This window comes from Myzus persicae, unplaced genomic scaffold, assembly GCF_001856785.1.
Source record: "Myzus persicae strain clone G006 unplaced genomic scaffold, MPER_G0061.0, whole genome shotgun sequence".
Taxonomy (NCBI): Eukaryota; Metazoa; Arthropoda; class Insecta; order Hemiptera; family Aphididae; genus Myzus; species Myzus persicae.
The window spans coordinates 896,730-912,425 of record NW_019103508.1 but is presented as its reverse complement, the minus strand read 5'-3'; positions in this window follow the sequence as shown (position 1 = coordinate 912,425).

Genomic DNA, 15,696 nt, shown 5'->3' with positions numbered 1-15,696 from the left:
GTTTTGAAACAGTTAAAATGCTTTGATTTATCACAATGTGGGTGATAAGTTGCTAAATTAAACATTTAAACTCCAATTTTATATTTTCAAATTACGAATATTCATAATAACTCATAATTATCCATTTGTCATTATACGTTTTAATTAATATTAGTAGTAATAACTTTCAAATAATTTGTTTTCTAGTGCAAATCGGTACGTAGATTGATTCTTATTTGTGTGGCATTTAAAATTTTTTTAACATTATATTTGTGTGCTCAGAACCAAAAGATTCCAAAGATATCTCAATATCTAATATATATCATATTATTGTGACTTTACACAATAACTAAAGTGGTCCAACTCTAGGTGAGGTTAGGTTATTATAGTTATAGGTATGGGTTATAACTTATAAGTATAGGTTATTAGATATAGCTGTTTTAAATATTTTTTGTTAAAAATTGTAATAATAAAAAATGCAGTTATAAGTTATCTGCTTAATAATGAGACACGGTCTTCACATATTCAGCCCTCGTAATTGTGTTTCATTGTATTGTTGAATAATTTTTTCCATTTGTCAAATTTATTTTTTGATTTGGTGTTTTGAAATTTATAAAGTTCACTTATACTATCGGTTTTTTTTTTATAAATTTCGGATTGTAACTCAAATATTTTATCCACCAAAACCATATTTAAGATATATGTATACAATTAGGTGCTACGGGCGCAATTTACTATACCCATTTTAGCCAACCCAAAAAATGGCTGCATCCGAGTTGCGGTCAAAAACGATTTTTGAGATAAGCACATATAACAATTGCGGTCACGGGAATTGTAGGTAATATCCTAGTTGCGGTAATTTACCTGCTATAACTTATCTGTAAAGTTTATATACAAAATAAATAAAATTGTATAGTCCGATGGTAATTTTGAATTTTGCATTTTAAGATAAACATATTTTTCGATTTATTATACAGACAGTATATAAAATGTGCAAACACCACTACTTATCTGTAAAGTTTATATATAAAATTGATTAAATTGTATAGGCTAATCGTAGTTTTGAATATTACATTCAGTATGCCTACGCCTCAGTAACCCTGTGGTAAAAATGAGTTCACCCAGTAATATAATATTAAGTGAAAAATTAAAAACACTACCATTAGTAAAAGATTATAAATTTCGGTTTAATCGTACTTTAGCAAATGACGTGCAACGATGGGCATGTTGTGTAAAAAAACATGTAATGCGGCTATAAAATATGATGTTAACGGTGTCATTTGTTCGGACACAATTTACTATTGTATTTTAACTACCTGCTCAATGTGGGTGCAATTTACAAGGCGCGAAGATAACGTCTTAATTTAAAAGATATGGGTGATTGTAAACACTAACGATTTTCATGACAAGTAAACTCTCCCGATGCTTAACTCTTCTTCGGGCCTAGTCCAATACTATCTGGAGGGAACAAGTAAACTCTCCCAAGGCGAGCTAGCCGAGCATGCCTTCGTATTACGAAGTTGATAAGGTTGAAAAACTTGGTTGAGCCATTATAGTCAATATCTTTTTAAATATTTATATAAAAAATAGGTTGACAGTAATCAAATATTTAAATTACTAATACAGGTTAACGGTAATACAATAAATACTAAAATTTAAAATGAATAATGATAATCACAATCCCTGCAGTGAATCCAATTCATAGTGTATCAATAACATTTAAAACAACTCAGGAAAGTTTTCACATTTACTTCAGGTGAACATAATATTGACCCGGGAGAGAGTTTATTAGTTTTAAAAATGGGGAGAGTTTACCGCCGCCCAAACATACTACCAATTGACCGTGTGCTGCTGAAGCAGCTTTTGTATGTGAAAAGCGAGGACATATAAGCCTTCCGACCACAGCAATTCATTCGAATCGTCACCATCCGCTATTCGGTTGCCATTCAGACAGTAAAAGATGGATCAAAAATCAACCCTATCACTTTTACATTAAGCTGATCATTGATTTCATCAACACATACTAATACTTAGTCCAAACAAATTCGGCACCAATAATTAAAAACAACCAGTATCAACAAATTTTATAGAACACTATACATGAGATATAAGTTAAAACCTTGGTAACCAATTATTATCCCTTCGGTTGAAAATCATAAAGCAAAGCAAGAACATAATATATTAACAACTTTCATACTCATACTAATTATAACCTTTAACATATATTACCAAGATTCAGTAAAAATAGAAGACAAAGAATCATATATTTTTTTTAATTGGTAACACGCATACTCAGTTAAGCTATTGCAGCTTGTTTATGGACCTAATTTTCTACTAAAGTTTACGAAAGGAGATATAACAGTTGTATGTTTTAAAATTCTCTCCCGAACAACTTAATATTTTTGGACAGCATATCTTTTGGTTTCAAGCCCACGAAATGGTAAATATACTCGGATGACTTAAAAGTCCATAGCCCATACACATATTATCTTTTAAAATAATTTAGTATTTATACTCTGTTCAAAATAAGATGATGACCAGGCTGCTGAGTTGTGCGCATGGGCGCGGCTTTGTTCCGTGGCAGCGCGCGATAAGCCACCGTAATGGAGACCGTCGAGAAACGAAAACTGGTCGCCGCCTGGTCATCATTTTATTTTAACAGAGTACAGATAGATGTTAATGTCTTATTAGTTTATTACCATAATATACTGATTAAAGGTTGTTTATTTTTTTTCTTATTGTACAGACATGATAGGTACGTATGACATTTTTTTTTATTCCATTGATCTTAATAAATTAATTTTTGCTTGAGAGTTTCTTACAATATATTTCCATTGTTTGGAGGTGAGTCTAAGTGTGGCGTCTTTTCCGAATGACGAATTTTAATGGATCAGCTACTTTATGTGTAGCTATATATTACACTCTTCTAACTTAGTTTTTCATTGCAAATTTGGTAACGTTTTCAGTGTGATTAATAAATGCAAACATTTTTATATTTAAAAAAATAATATAAATCTTTTGTGAAAATATGAAGTGTTTAAGCTATAAAATAAAATCAATTTTTTTTAAATTGGTTTTGCTTAAAAATTGAGGTTAAAAAAAGTTTTTTATATAAATAGCATTAAATTATATTCTAAGTACATTGAAAATTGTATTAAGTGTGCAGAGTTATAACATAAGTAATAATGGAATGTATAATGTTTGTGATCAATATATATTGATTTACTAAATAACAAAAATTTGTTTGAAGATAAATATTTAATATCCAGTATTTTGACACAATTTGTTCAGAATAACTTCTTAATATTGGTATTAACTCACTTGTTTCTAATTACTAGTTGAATCCATGATCTTATAGCAAACAACATTATGATTTTTATAAATAATAACTAAAGTTTTTATTTTATTCCAGAAAGACATTGTATGTATTAGTTTTTAGAAGATATTTTTTAAAATCTATACTTGAGAGTAGAATGACAGTACCAACAAATCCGTCGATAAATGTAGCCAACAATGTAAAGTTCGACTCTCCTCTACTACTCTAAAAAGAGGACGAGACTGAGCTTATGTTAGGTTGTCTAGTAGTCGTGTCAATCTTTTTACTCGTTCTATTTGAGAATAATCTACTGCTGTAAAGATGACAAAGACTACTGAAGTCATACTATAAAATATATGTAACAACCGAACAATAAATAGCATAGAGTGAAAAAGTTAACTAGAATTCTTATGATTGACTGTGGAGTAGCGGATCACCCAAGGTGGTGGGCCGAATTTTCAAAAACTAAATTAAATTTTTTCAATTTAACCTGTATTGGAGGCTTATTATTTGCATTATTTCACTTATAGAACTAAATGAATCTGAAATTAATAAGCTTAATCAATACTAAATAAATCAATACTAAGTAAATACAAGTAATTGTTTGGTATGATTAAAATAATGAATCTGCTCTCAGTCCATTATTTTAACATACTAATAGTAATAATATTAATAACGTAAAGAACATAATCCAAGAGAAGATGAGTGATCGCCCTATTGTTTCCTATTGTATCCGCCACTTGACCATTTAAACATAATATTATGAAGTATTTATTTCTATTAGATTCAGTCATTTTGAGACTTTAGATAAATGTATTGGCTTCAAATTATTTGAGTAGGAAAATATTAGGTCATCAATATATTTCCTATATTGTGAAATTGTGAATTATAAAATACAACATTATTTATTTATTAAATAGTATATTTATTGTTTTATTTGTAGCTGATAGACGTATGTATATATTTTTTTTTTGTTAAATATGCTTAATTTTGAGATTAAATTTATCTTATTTTGTGTCTCATAATAGTTGTAACAATTTTCACATTTTTACTTTCCGAGTACCATTAAAGGAATGATTCCGTTCGATGAAAATATTATTGAAAAAAGTCATAAGTTAATATTAATAATAACCTTATAACCTTAACCCCTAACCGCGAATTTATAATAACGAGTAACGGCCATAGATTCCGATGTTTAATATCAGTAGTACAAAAAAGAAAAAAATATAAAATATGTAGCAAATTACCTTTATCAGTAATAGCAGGATAGCTTCAGAAATCAAAATCGAAATAAATATTTTAATAAATAACTTTAATTTTTCTTTTCCACATAACTCATGTATATTTTATTAAGAATGTTTAGTATTTTGTCTTTTTGGATAAATGGTATTTCTTTTTTCCTTACCCTATTCTATCTTTGCTATTTTAAAAATGGTTTATAATTGAGCTTCAGTTTTTGATATCAAAAAGTTCAAATTATTGTTCGATAAGAGTTTTGAAATTTAGCTACGTTGGAAACAAAATCAAGCGTTATCATTCCTATTACCAAAAATGCCGTTCTCAACCGTAACGTTTTCACTAGTATTTTACCAGTGTATTTTTATTATTCTGTTTCTAATATTTCACAATATGTTCATTCATAATACTATCATATGAATAACTCATTATTATAATTTATACTTATTATAGTTAGAATCATCAATGGTACGTATATATTCAAATACATTTAACGAAAACGTATTTATAGCAAGTGAGTTTGATTTTTCACCAAACAGGCTTTTAATAATCCTTGGATAATTTTTAATTATAAACACTATACAATTAAATTAAACAAAAAAAAAAAATATTCAATAATTCAGTATTTTGAATCATGAATATAACGCACATCATATGAAAAATTATGTTTATATTATTATATAACAGCATAATATTTTGTGTCATAAAAAAAATAATTGTATATAAAACACACTAGATGTACCTATACGGCTATATACATAATTATACGATCGATAAACATATAAGTTAGAAATATCCTGTAGGTTTTAAATAAAGAAGAAGATTCAATTAAAATTTTTCATCTGATGAATAATTTGTTGAATCTATTGTATATTTAATTCAAAGCGTTAATAACTTATCATAACTTTTATGATGTAGAATGTAGATAAACGAAAAACAATTGAAAACTGTCACAGTGTAATTTATATTACAGCTTTATATTTGATTTGGACAAATGGTATGTATAATTGTTAATAAGCGTGTTAAAAAAATTAAATTTGATATTGATAAACACTTCAATAGCACTTCAGTAGTCAGTGATAAAGATTTGGGTAAATGGTGTTTTCCCCCTAGTCTAAGTTAGTGACTGAATAGGTAGGGCAGCGATCCATTAAACACTTTTCCGACACTGACCTAGCGTCAATTGACCACCAGTGAGTAATATTCCTACGCAAAAAAAAAACAATACGTTGAATGAAAATAACCATGGTTGTATATTTTCTTACTCGAGTGAATAGAATAACAAGAACTGGTTATCCGTCCAGGGGACACGTCATATTAATTTGAGAGCTCAAGCAACATATAATGTTATTTTATAATTATGATTTAAAATTTTTTTATTAATAATATCTTTCCACCTCGATAAAAATGAATAGTAAATAGTAAAATCAAGAGATTTAAAAACTGTAGAGTAGAGTTTGAGTATACTACTCGTTAAATTTTTTTTCAACATGTAAATACCAGTACTCGATTTGAATCGCCTTGCTGCGAGTATTCGCTTCACTATTTTTAAAATTAAACAATAAAAATACTATAAATAGTATTTTATTGAAAAATGAATGTAAAACAATAAATAACCAAAAGAAAGCAAATTGTAGTACAATTTAAAATACTCAAAAAAATTCTGTATTTTTTTGAATACTTGGAATTTTTCAAGTAATCGACTAGACTCAAAACTAAAATACAAGATTCATCCAATAGGTACTAGAAAATTCCAATATTTTCATTTTAATAACGGTTACAATCTCTTTGTGTTAAATTGTATGTCGAATGAATTGCGGTAATAAGTAATAACTGCTATTCATATACGTACAGCATCGATATTAACAGTTCTAACACCAATTTATGTTGCCGTTCTAGAAAACCCTAAACCATCGAAAGAGCAGTTCTGCATAAATAGAATTACATCCGTCGATGGAGATAAAAGTACGAATGTATTTTTGGAGGTCCTTTGATAGTAGGAGGAAGGTAAGGAGGAAAGATATTTGCTTATTAAAATAAATCCACTTACGATGGAGGAGAATAAAAATGTATTTTATTCGTTTCCTCTATTGTTAGCCTATTATTTATAATTTATGTACTATAGTCGTATACTATGTAATTTGTAATAATTTTTATTTACAAAACAATTAAATCTTAATTTCATTTTTATTATATATAAACAATCAGTGTGTGACATAGTTTTCATTTTTTCCTTTATTTTGTATCACTCTTAATGTTACTTGTATTACAGTTTTTCAAATGTATTTTCCTTTTAATAATATGTACGCATTGATAAGTGTGCCGTGTATATATGGCGATCTATGTACTTTAGGCAGCTCGCTTTAAATTAATAAAGTTGATATAATTTACTTTTAATTTTTATTTGGTATTCATTTAACACAGGTATAATCTAAGTCTAAAATGTTATTAACCATATAATACAATACTTAACTATTTGAGAGTGAAGTACGTTCATTTATTTAAAAAATAAGGGGAAAACAATTTTGCAATTTGTTTGTACTTATCTTATATTATGTAGTGGAATACTGATTGAATGTGTTTATTTTCCTTAAATTCAGTTTGTATTGATTACTATTTGTTGAATTTTATACATAGCAACTATGTTATTTCATTATTATTTACACAATTTGTTAGCTTGCTATAATAGTAATTGAGAACAAAATTTTCGGCATCTCATAATTAATAACTTATTTATTCTACAATATCATTATCAACATTTTCAAACAAAAATACAATTGTATATTGAATTGAATTTGTTTTTCATTGTTTCATTGGCATCAAATAATGAAGAATATTCATCACCGAAAACCAACCCTGATTACAAATCTGATCAGTCGTCTTCAGTATTTCCAATAGGTCTGTATAACATATTTAAAGTGTATTAATATTTTCATAATTCAATAATAAGTAATTATTTATAGGTATTTATTGTTATATGCCCACCACTATAGAGACTATAGAGACGCTTGTTTTACATAATATAATAACGCCTGTATGTAGGCGTCTTATCGCAGATATGTGCTTATGCGCGACAAGACTATAGTATCGGTCCTGTCGGCAATTTAGTCTTGAACCCGACTCATTCGAGTTAAGTAGTGTGCTTGTAGTATAAATTATATTTCTTAAAACTAATAAAGTATAATATTCTCATTTAAATCTAAAACGTGTGTTCTTTTTGTTAATAATCTATTAAACAACATTTGACTATCACCCGCTACACATAGAACGGTTTTCAACAAATTGACGTCTACGGATACAACCAGAGACGCAATATAAAATATAACACAACACCACAGGCATATGCGGTGGCGTTCATAACATTATAATAAATTACAAATACTCTTTTACCTATTCAATATGTAGTATTGCCGTATTTGTAGATTTGTACTATAATATAGGTAAATTATTTAAACATTATTTTTTCCAAATAAATATATATATTAGTTGAAACATCGTCGAATCGTTGTTGCATAGTTTACTACAGTATTATTTTTATAATAAGCAATCATTATAATTTTTATCTTGCTTATATTTAGAGTTTTGAGTTTTTGGAGGATATACTATTAAAAAAAGAGTGTGGCATAAATTATTACATCGATACATTTCGTACTATTAAGATCTATTTGATTAAATCGTTTATGAGTAAATACAATTCTATAACAAACATGTAATTACCAATAAATGTGGTTCGAAACGAATTCATTATTTAATTTTCCGTATAAAAAGTGGGTACCTACAGTGGCACGCTTCTTATATTATATAATTTATATACACACTCACATTATAAGGGTTCGACGAGAAACGCATACTCTATCTGGTATAATGAAATAAAGGTCTGAAAACTTATTCGAATCTCTTTTAGATTAGCATTTGCGATTTTATCAAACCCGATTGCGCCGACGAGAATAACAAATCTAAACAAATCTATACAAATCTATACATTACGTATTATATTATAAAATATATAACTCGACTTGGAGAAACACCTACTTAAAAATGTGTAGATCCTATGTGGTACATACATATTCATGTAATTTATTAAAATTCTTAGGGTACGTTGGATTACGCTATTCCGATTTTTTATAGGGTCAGCGGTGAGTTCTTTGTATATTTTATGAGTTCACAACCGTTCAGTCAAAAATGTATAACGTTCCCAATTGTTCGATAATCGAAATAAGCAATTCACATAATCTATTGTTTATTTAGTAACGGTAACCTAACCTATTAGTCATGGCGTTTAATACCATTTAATCGTTCAAATTTCCATTTTTAGGTATGAAATTCGTCAACAAATATTATATTTCTTTAAATGAACTTTTATACAGTTTAAACTAAAATATAAAGAACGAATTTTCGAGGTTTTGATGAATTAAAATTTAAAAGTCGACAATTTTTTTTTTATATGTGGCTACAAAATTGTATATTTCAGATTGAAAACGCTTCATATTTATAACACGGTACTAGTTAGTCATTGAAAATACAGATATATAGTTAAAATTTATTCTTATAAGCTTATAGTCAACGTTTTTACGAATATATTACATATTTTCTTTTAATTCGAACACTAGGTTTAAGTAATAAGCTCAGATTACTTTTGATCAAATACATAGCAATTATTATTTTTTTAAATAACAATATATATTTTATCAATGTGTTATTATTAATATTTTGCTATCAATTTTAAGTTATTACAACAGTAAAGTCATTGATTTAAAAAGAGAAAAAATAATGAATATTTTCTTTTTAGGTACTAGCCTACCTACCTACTCGTTTATTAAGTGCATGAAGTTGTCCCCCCCCCCACCCAACCCACTTTAACCCTGGAACTTCCAACCACTTTAGAAAAATTGCTATTTATTTGCTGGAATTTGCTATGAAGTGTTTAAAATTTGCATGGTTTTGGTTTCTCGGGAAGACAATTTTTTTACTTGGGGGGGGGGGGTAACCTAACCTTAGTTTTCATCATAAGAAAAACGTATGAATATAATACATAATGTATGGAAATTATGTACATCATTAAAAATTAATTTAACATTATGATGTACGCACAGCAAAAGTCAGTACGTAATATTCAGAAAAGTTATATTGCGCGCAATTTATTTTTGAAGATATTTTATTTCTCTGATAGGAGTGAAGAAGTATCAGTCACAATAATTTGTTTTTTTTATTTCGTGTTTTGAACAGTGAAAATGCTTTGATTTGCCACAATGAGGGTGATTTTTAGTAGAAAATTGTATCTCTCCAGTATAATTTGGAATCGTCTAATATCTATAAAAAAGAGAAAGAGCTAATTTATTCTGTCACCTAATCTAAAGGAATCTTAATTATTTAATGATACTGACTGCAAAATGCAAATCTGCACGTAGTCCAGTCTACTTTGACCACCCTTTTCCCTTACGGGTCACCAAACCATATTATATATAATTATGTATTATGAGTTGAGGTCCACCTCCGAGGAATCAAATACCGTTCTCCGCCAGCGTATTATCTATAATCACCTTATCTATAAAGTAATTTTCAGTTAATTTTCAGCTAATTTTTTTTTTTTTGTTAACTATAGCGGCGTCACGTATCCTCGCTGCAGCGTAGTAGTGAAAATGGATTTTCAATTTCCACCCGCGGAGCGTGTTAAACGATCAATTTCTATTACGATACGATACAGCCATCATCTATATATATTATAGTATTATTAACTGCGCGTATTGCATCACCGCAGCAGCAACAGCCATTTTATATTATGGGAAACAAATTTTTCCAAAGTAAATTAAATGTGACAGTTCACCTATATATATATATACACCTAAATACACTCTCACTCACGCACACAAAAGCACCTCTAACCTGTATAATTACACGTCCGACAGTCGTAATGAAATTCGATTCCATGCAGTAATGGCACCCGGCTTGTGTATTAGCGATTTTTTCCCCTTCTCCTCTTCTCCACCATCACGTCTCTTCCTCCTACTCCCCCAAAATTATTTTTCGGTAACAATTGACAGTGGGATCGGCCTCCGTGGGTCGTCGCGTAGCAGGTCGTTAGTGTGCTGCACTATGTACAATGTGCACACACATATATATATATGCGTTAACTGCTGCTGCCGCTGCTGTGCCGTGGCGCGTAACACGGGCACGCACGTAATTTATAACGCGTGTAGGCTAATAAACATAATTAGGCTTTACGCGTGTCTGGCCATTTTCATCCGTTTGAATACCAAATTTCCGGCTTTGCATCGCCCTCCCCCCCCCCCTTGTACGGCCTCACAACGCCCCCGGCGGCGGCGAGCAACATTCGAAACGATGATGGTCGCGTCTGTATAGACGATTGCATCGAATTTTGTGAATTCGAGCACGTCCCTGTTGGAAAAACGGGAAGAAAATAAAACGAAACTTTTCTCGCACAATGTCGATTTCACATTTGCGCGTATCGCCCACGATTCCGCCTGAATGAAATCGATTAGAAAACGCGTGTCCCGCGTAAAAGTCCAATCGCGATTCTTAATGATGATATCTAATCGTATCATATTATATTGTAGCTATATTATGCCGTTTAAAATGTTTAAAGTCAAAAACTGTAGACAATAGCACGATCATCAATCACTCGTGTTTATGCTTATTAGTTATTACGTACCTATAATAGGATTATTTCGTTATAATTTTCATATAATATACTCAGAATTGCATAATTATGTGTGTAGGAGGGAAGGAGAGGGAATCGTCACAGGTAGATTGGTTGTTAGTACTATTAAGTATTATATTATAATATATTTATATATAGGATGTGGATTTCTATGCAATTGCATATATTTTACCTTTTCACGTTTTTGGATTTTTGTCAGTTATCTTTACGGATCAAAAAAGCATGAAGGTCCTGGAGTAAATTTTTTTTCTTATATTTCTACATATTTAATGGTTATTGCATATTTTTGAATATTTTAACAAAATTCAAAATGTCTTGCATATTAAATCGAAAATTAAACAAAATATATATAAAATAATATTTTGTCAAATAGAAATATAAAAATAATTTTGTTAGCATTAAATAAAACTGGAAACATGACATTACATGAAAGTTTTTCAATAATTGATGAATCGAAAGAAAAAAAGTATTCTATTCCAAGATCGAAAGGTACAACACTTACAATTAAACGAGCTTTCCAATAAAACTAAAGGTCTGGTAATTCTAAGAAAAATGAATGCAGTACTATTAGGCGAAAACATTCAGCTCGAAGATGATACTAAGCTGCTTCAAATATACCCCAACCACTTTGGTTGATGTCGAACGTTCGTTCTCAGTTTTAAAAAATATGTTAACCAATAAACGTCACAGCTTCACTGAAAAAAAACTCGAAATCAATATGGTTATTCATTTAAATAATAAAAACAATTTTAAAAATACATTAAATTGCTCGGAAAATTCCTTAAATTTTTAGTATTTAACTAATTCATTATTAGAAGTTGTTTAATTTGTTAATTTTAAATAAATAAAAAAAAAATTCTTGTATGTTTTTTTTTACATATTTTCATGGTTTTTACTGCATATTATATGGCATATTTCGATACTTTTTAGTGCATACAAATCCGCGATCTATTTATATAGAATATTGGTGATAATTATAAAAATAATATTAACAACATACAATGATTTAATTTTTACTTTGATCCACTATACTATACTTAGCTCCAGTGTACCTGTATAGTTAGTTCGTGTGTTCTATGTAATACAAATAAACGACTAGTTGTATTACAGTAAATTCTCCTTAAGTCGAAATCGCTTGGGACCGTCCAATTTTTCCGTCTTAACGGAGTTTTTGACTTGACGGAGTTCGGATCATTATGTATTCAGAAACCGGGGTTTCCGTCTTACAGAAGTTTTACTGTATTATGATCATTATTTATTAACTGGCTGAGTAATATACAACAATTCAAAACATAATACAATATATAATTTAAATAATTAATACAAATAAGACAAATAAGTTTATATAGGATAATAATTCCAGAAATAATACAAGTATTATAATGATATTACATATAAATATATAGTAACACCCAAATATAATTTTATAAGTTTTGATAATTGGCGCTCCCGTAGTCTCACTGGTCAACTGCATCATGCGGTCGACTAATTATTTCTGCCATAATTGGAAACGAGGGTAGGAACTACGAAAAAAACATGGTATCTAGTAGTGCGAAAAGGAATTTTGAAAAGTGAGGGAGCATTAATATGACCATCCATCCAACAGTTCTTTCAAAAACTCTAGGTTTGGGTTGACTTCCCTGTCTGTCAATGAGACGAGACTGATCAACCAATGATATTATGTGTATATTTTTATTTCTAATCAATTAAACTGCATGATATTATAGACTATTAGAGTTTGGGATAGCTATTATATACCTAGCGGATGAATGAGCCGACGACTTAAGCGCAGGCACGTAGTGTACCTATAAATAGCCTACATAAAAGACCACGTGACAGTACTATAATCTGTAGATGGTGCGTTTCGATTATACGATATTTTGTTATAATATATAAAATCAAATAGAAGTGCCTTTGAACAGTAGCACAATAATGGAAATAACATATGTTTGACGAGTGATAACCAGGCACTTGAGTGTAATACAATTTATCTGCCACTATTCGCATTATTTAAATGAATTAATTTTAACCCACGTACCGCGTAACATCTATTGTGACGGTTTTGTTTATTTTTCACTCCGGTTCACCATAGTACGAACTCGTTTTGTAGGCATATAGGTATAGGTACAATATATAATTTAGTACCTATTCGAAACCAATGGACGTTCTCGAGTGTATGAAACATTGAAACGTAGACAAAATGTCAAACGGAAATGATGAAAATTACCGTGAACACCCCTCGCCAATGGTTGAGGGGACAGGTGATGACGATAACGTTCATTCAATAAGTGTAGACCTCTCATTCCCTCTCTTTCTATCTCTATCCCCCCCCCCCACACACACTCTCCGTCAAGCACATGCCGAATTTACTTGAAAAAAAATGCTCGGCCGAGACAAATGTAAAAGCCGAACAAAAGGGTCGCATTTGCGAAGGGTACTGAACTTGATAAAAAAAAACTCTTATGTCTCGTTGCCTGGAAAGCCCGGAAAGCCTATTAAAAATGTCAGCGGGCCGTCCACAAAGGGGTTGAAAATACTTAAAAAAAAAAAAAAAACAAATAATAAATAAATAAGCCCAAAGCTTACCGTGACTCGTGAGTCCACGCAATAATACGAGTGTATTGACAGTATAATATAATAAATATTTAACAAAACAACTGATTGAATGCAAATAATTAAGTGCCCAGGGAGACACGAGGGAGCGAGGAATGTACACTCACGTGATAATTTTCAAAGAGAAGTTTCCGGTTTTGTTTTTGTGTATACGTGCAAGTGGCATGTGTGTACCATATCACTTTTGTCAAATACAATATTTATTAATATATTATCCGATTCTGTGTATAATGAGGGGTTTGTAAATTGTAAGGGGAGGGGGGGGGGGGTTGACCTTGGACAATAGCCGGCCGCACTCTATTCGCAGACATTTCCCTAGGAAGTGACAAAATATATTATTATTAAGTAGGTGCTTCTCCAAGTTGAGTTATACATCTTATAATATAATACGTCATGTATAGATATATTATTTGTTATTCTTATTCGACGCAATCACAAATTATTATGATTGCTTATTATAAAAATAATACTTTAGCAAAATATGTACCGACGATGTTTAAACTAATATATTTAATTGAAAAAAAAATGTTTAAATAACTTACCTGTATTATAATACAAATCTAATAAATACGGCATTTTTGTTTTATAATTTTGGTAATGATATTATAGAATAAATAAGTTATTACTTATGAGATGCCGAACATTTTGTTCTCAATTACTCTTGTAGCAAGTTAACAACTTGTGTAAATAATAATGAAATAACATAGTTGCTATGTATAAAATTCAACAAATAGTAATCAATACAAATTTAATTTAAGGAAAATAAACACATTCAACCAGTATTCCACTACATATGAAATAAGTACAAAAAAAATTTCAAAACTGTTTTCCCTTTGTTTTTTTAAATAAATGAACCTACTTCACTCTCAAATAGTTAAGTATTGTATTAGATGGTTAATAATATTTTGGACTTAGATTATACCTGTATTGAATAAATGCCAAATAAAAATAAAAAATAAATTATATCAACTTTATTAATTTATAGCGAGCTACCTAAAGTACATAGCTTGCCTTAAACACGGTACACTTATCAATGCGTACATGTACATATTATATATGTGATAGTTACTTGTGGTATATCGTAGTTACTTGTTAGTTGTTACTTGTTTGTTATACAATTGTGTTTACCCTTAAACGATCAAATCAAATAGATTTTAAACATACGAAATGTACCGATGTAATTATTTATGCCACACTCTAAAATCACTAACAGTTAAACACTCCAAAACTCAAAACTCAAAATATAAGCGAGACACAAATTATTTTTATCTCTTATTATAGAAAGAATACTGTAGCAAAACATTTACCAACGATTTGACGATGTTTTAACTAATATTTTTATTTAGGAAAAAAAATGTTTTTTAATAACTTACCTATTAAACTAAAAAAAATAGTCTCTACGGCTCAAATTAAATATAATCTGTTTAGTTTTATACTAAAACAATTATAACTTTTGAAGCTTTGGAACGGTAAAATAATATGTATTGATGTACGTTCAAATAAAAATAAACTACAAAAAATTTACAATCCAAGACTGAAAAGGTTTCAATTCAATTTTTAAGTAAATTATTAAACAAATAAGATAATAATAATATACACAATATACAAAGCACGGTCGAAATTCAATACACGCCATTGATCCAAAGTCTGCCGTCGATTATATTAAACGTGTCATCACTATTAAGTATTCGAGCTGTAAACATAATTTGTCTGAAAGGATTAGTTATATTTAGGTTAAATCGTAAATTACCTAAAAGTTTTTGAAACTATAAAATTGTATAAAAGTGTATGTACAATGTAATATAAATGTATGTAAAATAAAAATGTAAGCAATAAAAATGATGTAAAACTTCCGACGACTATAATATTGTCA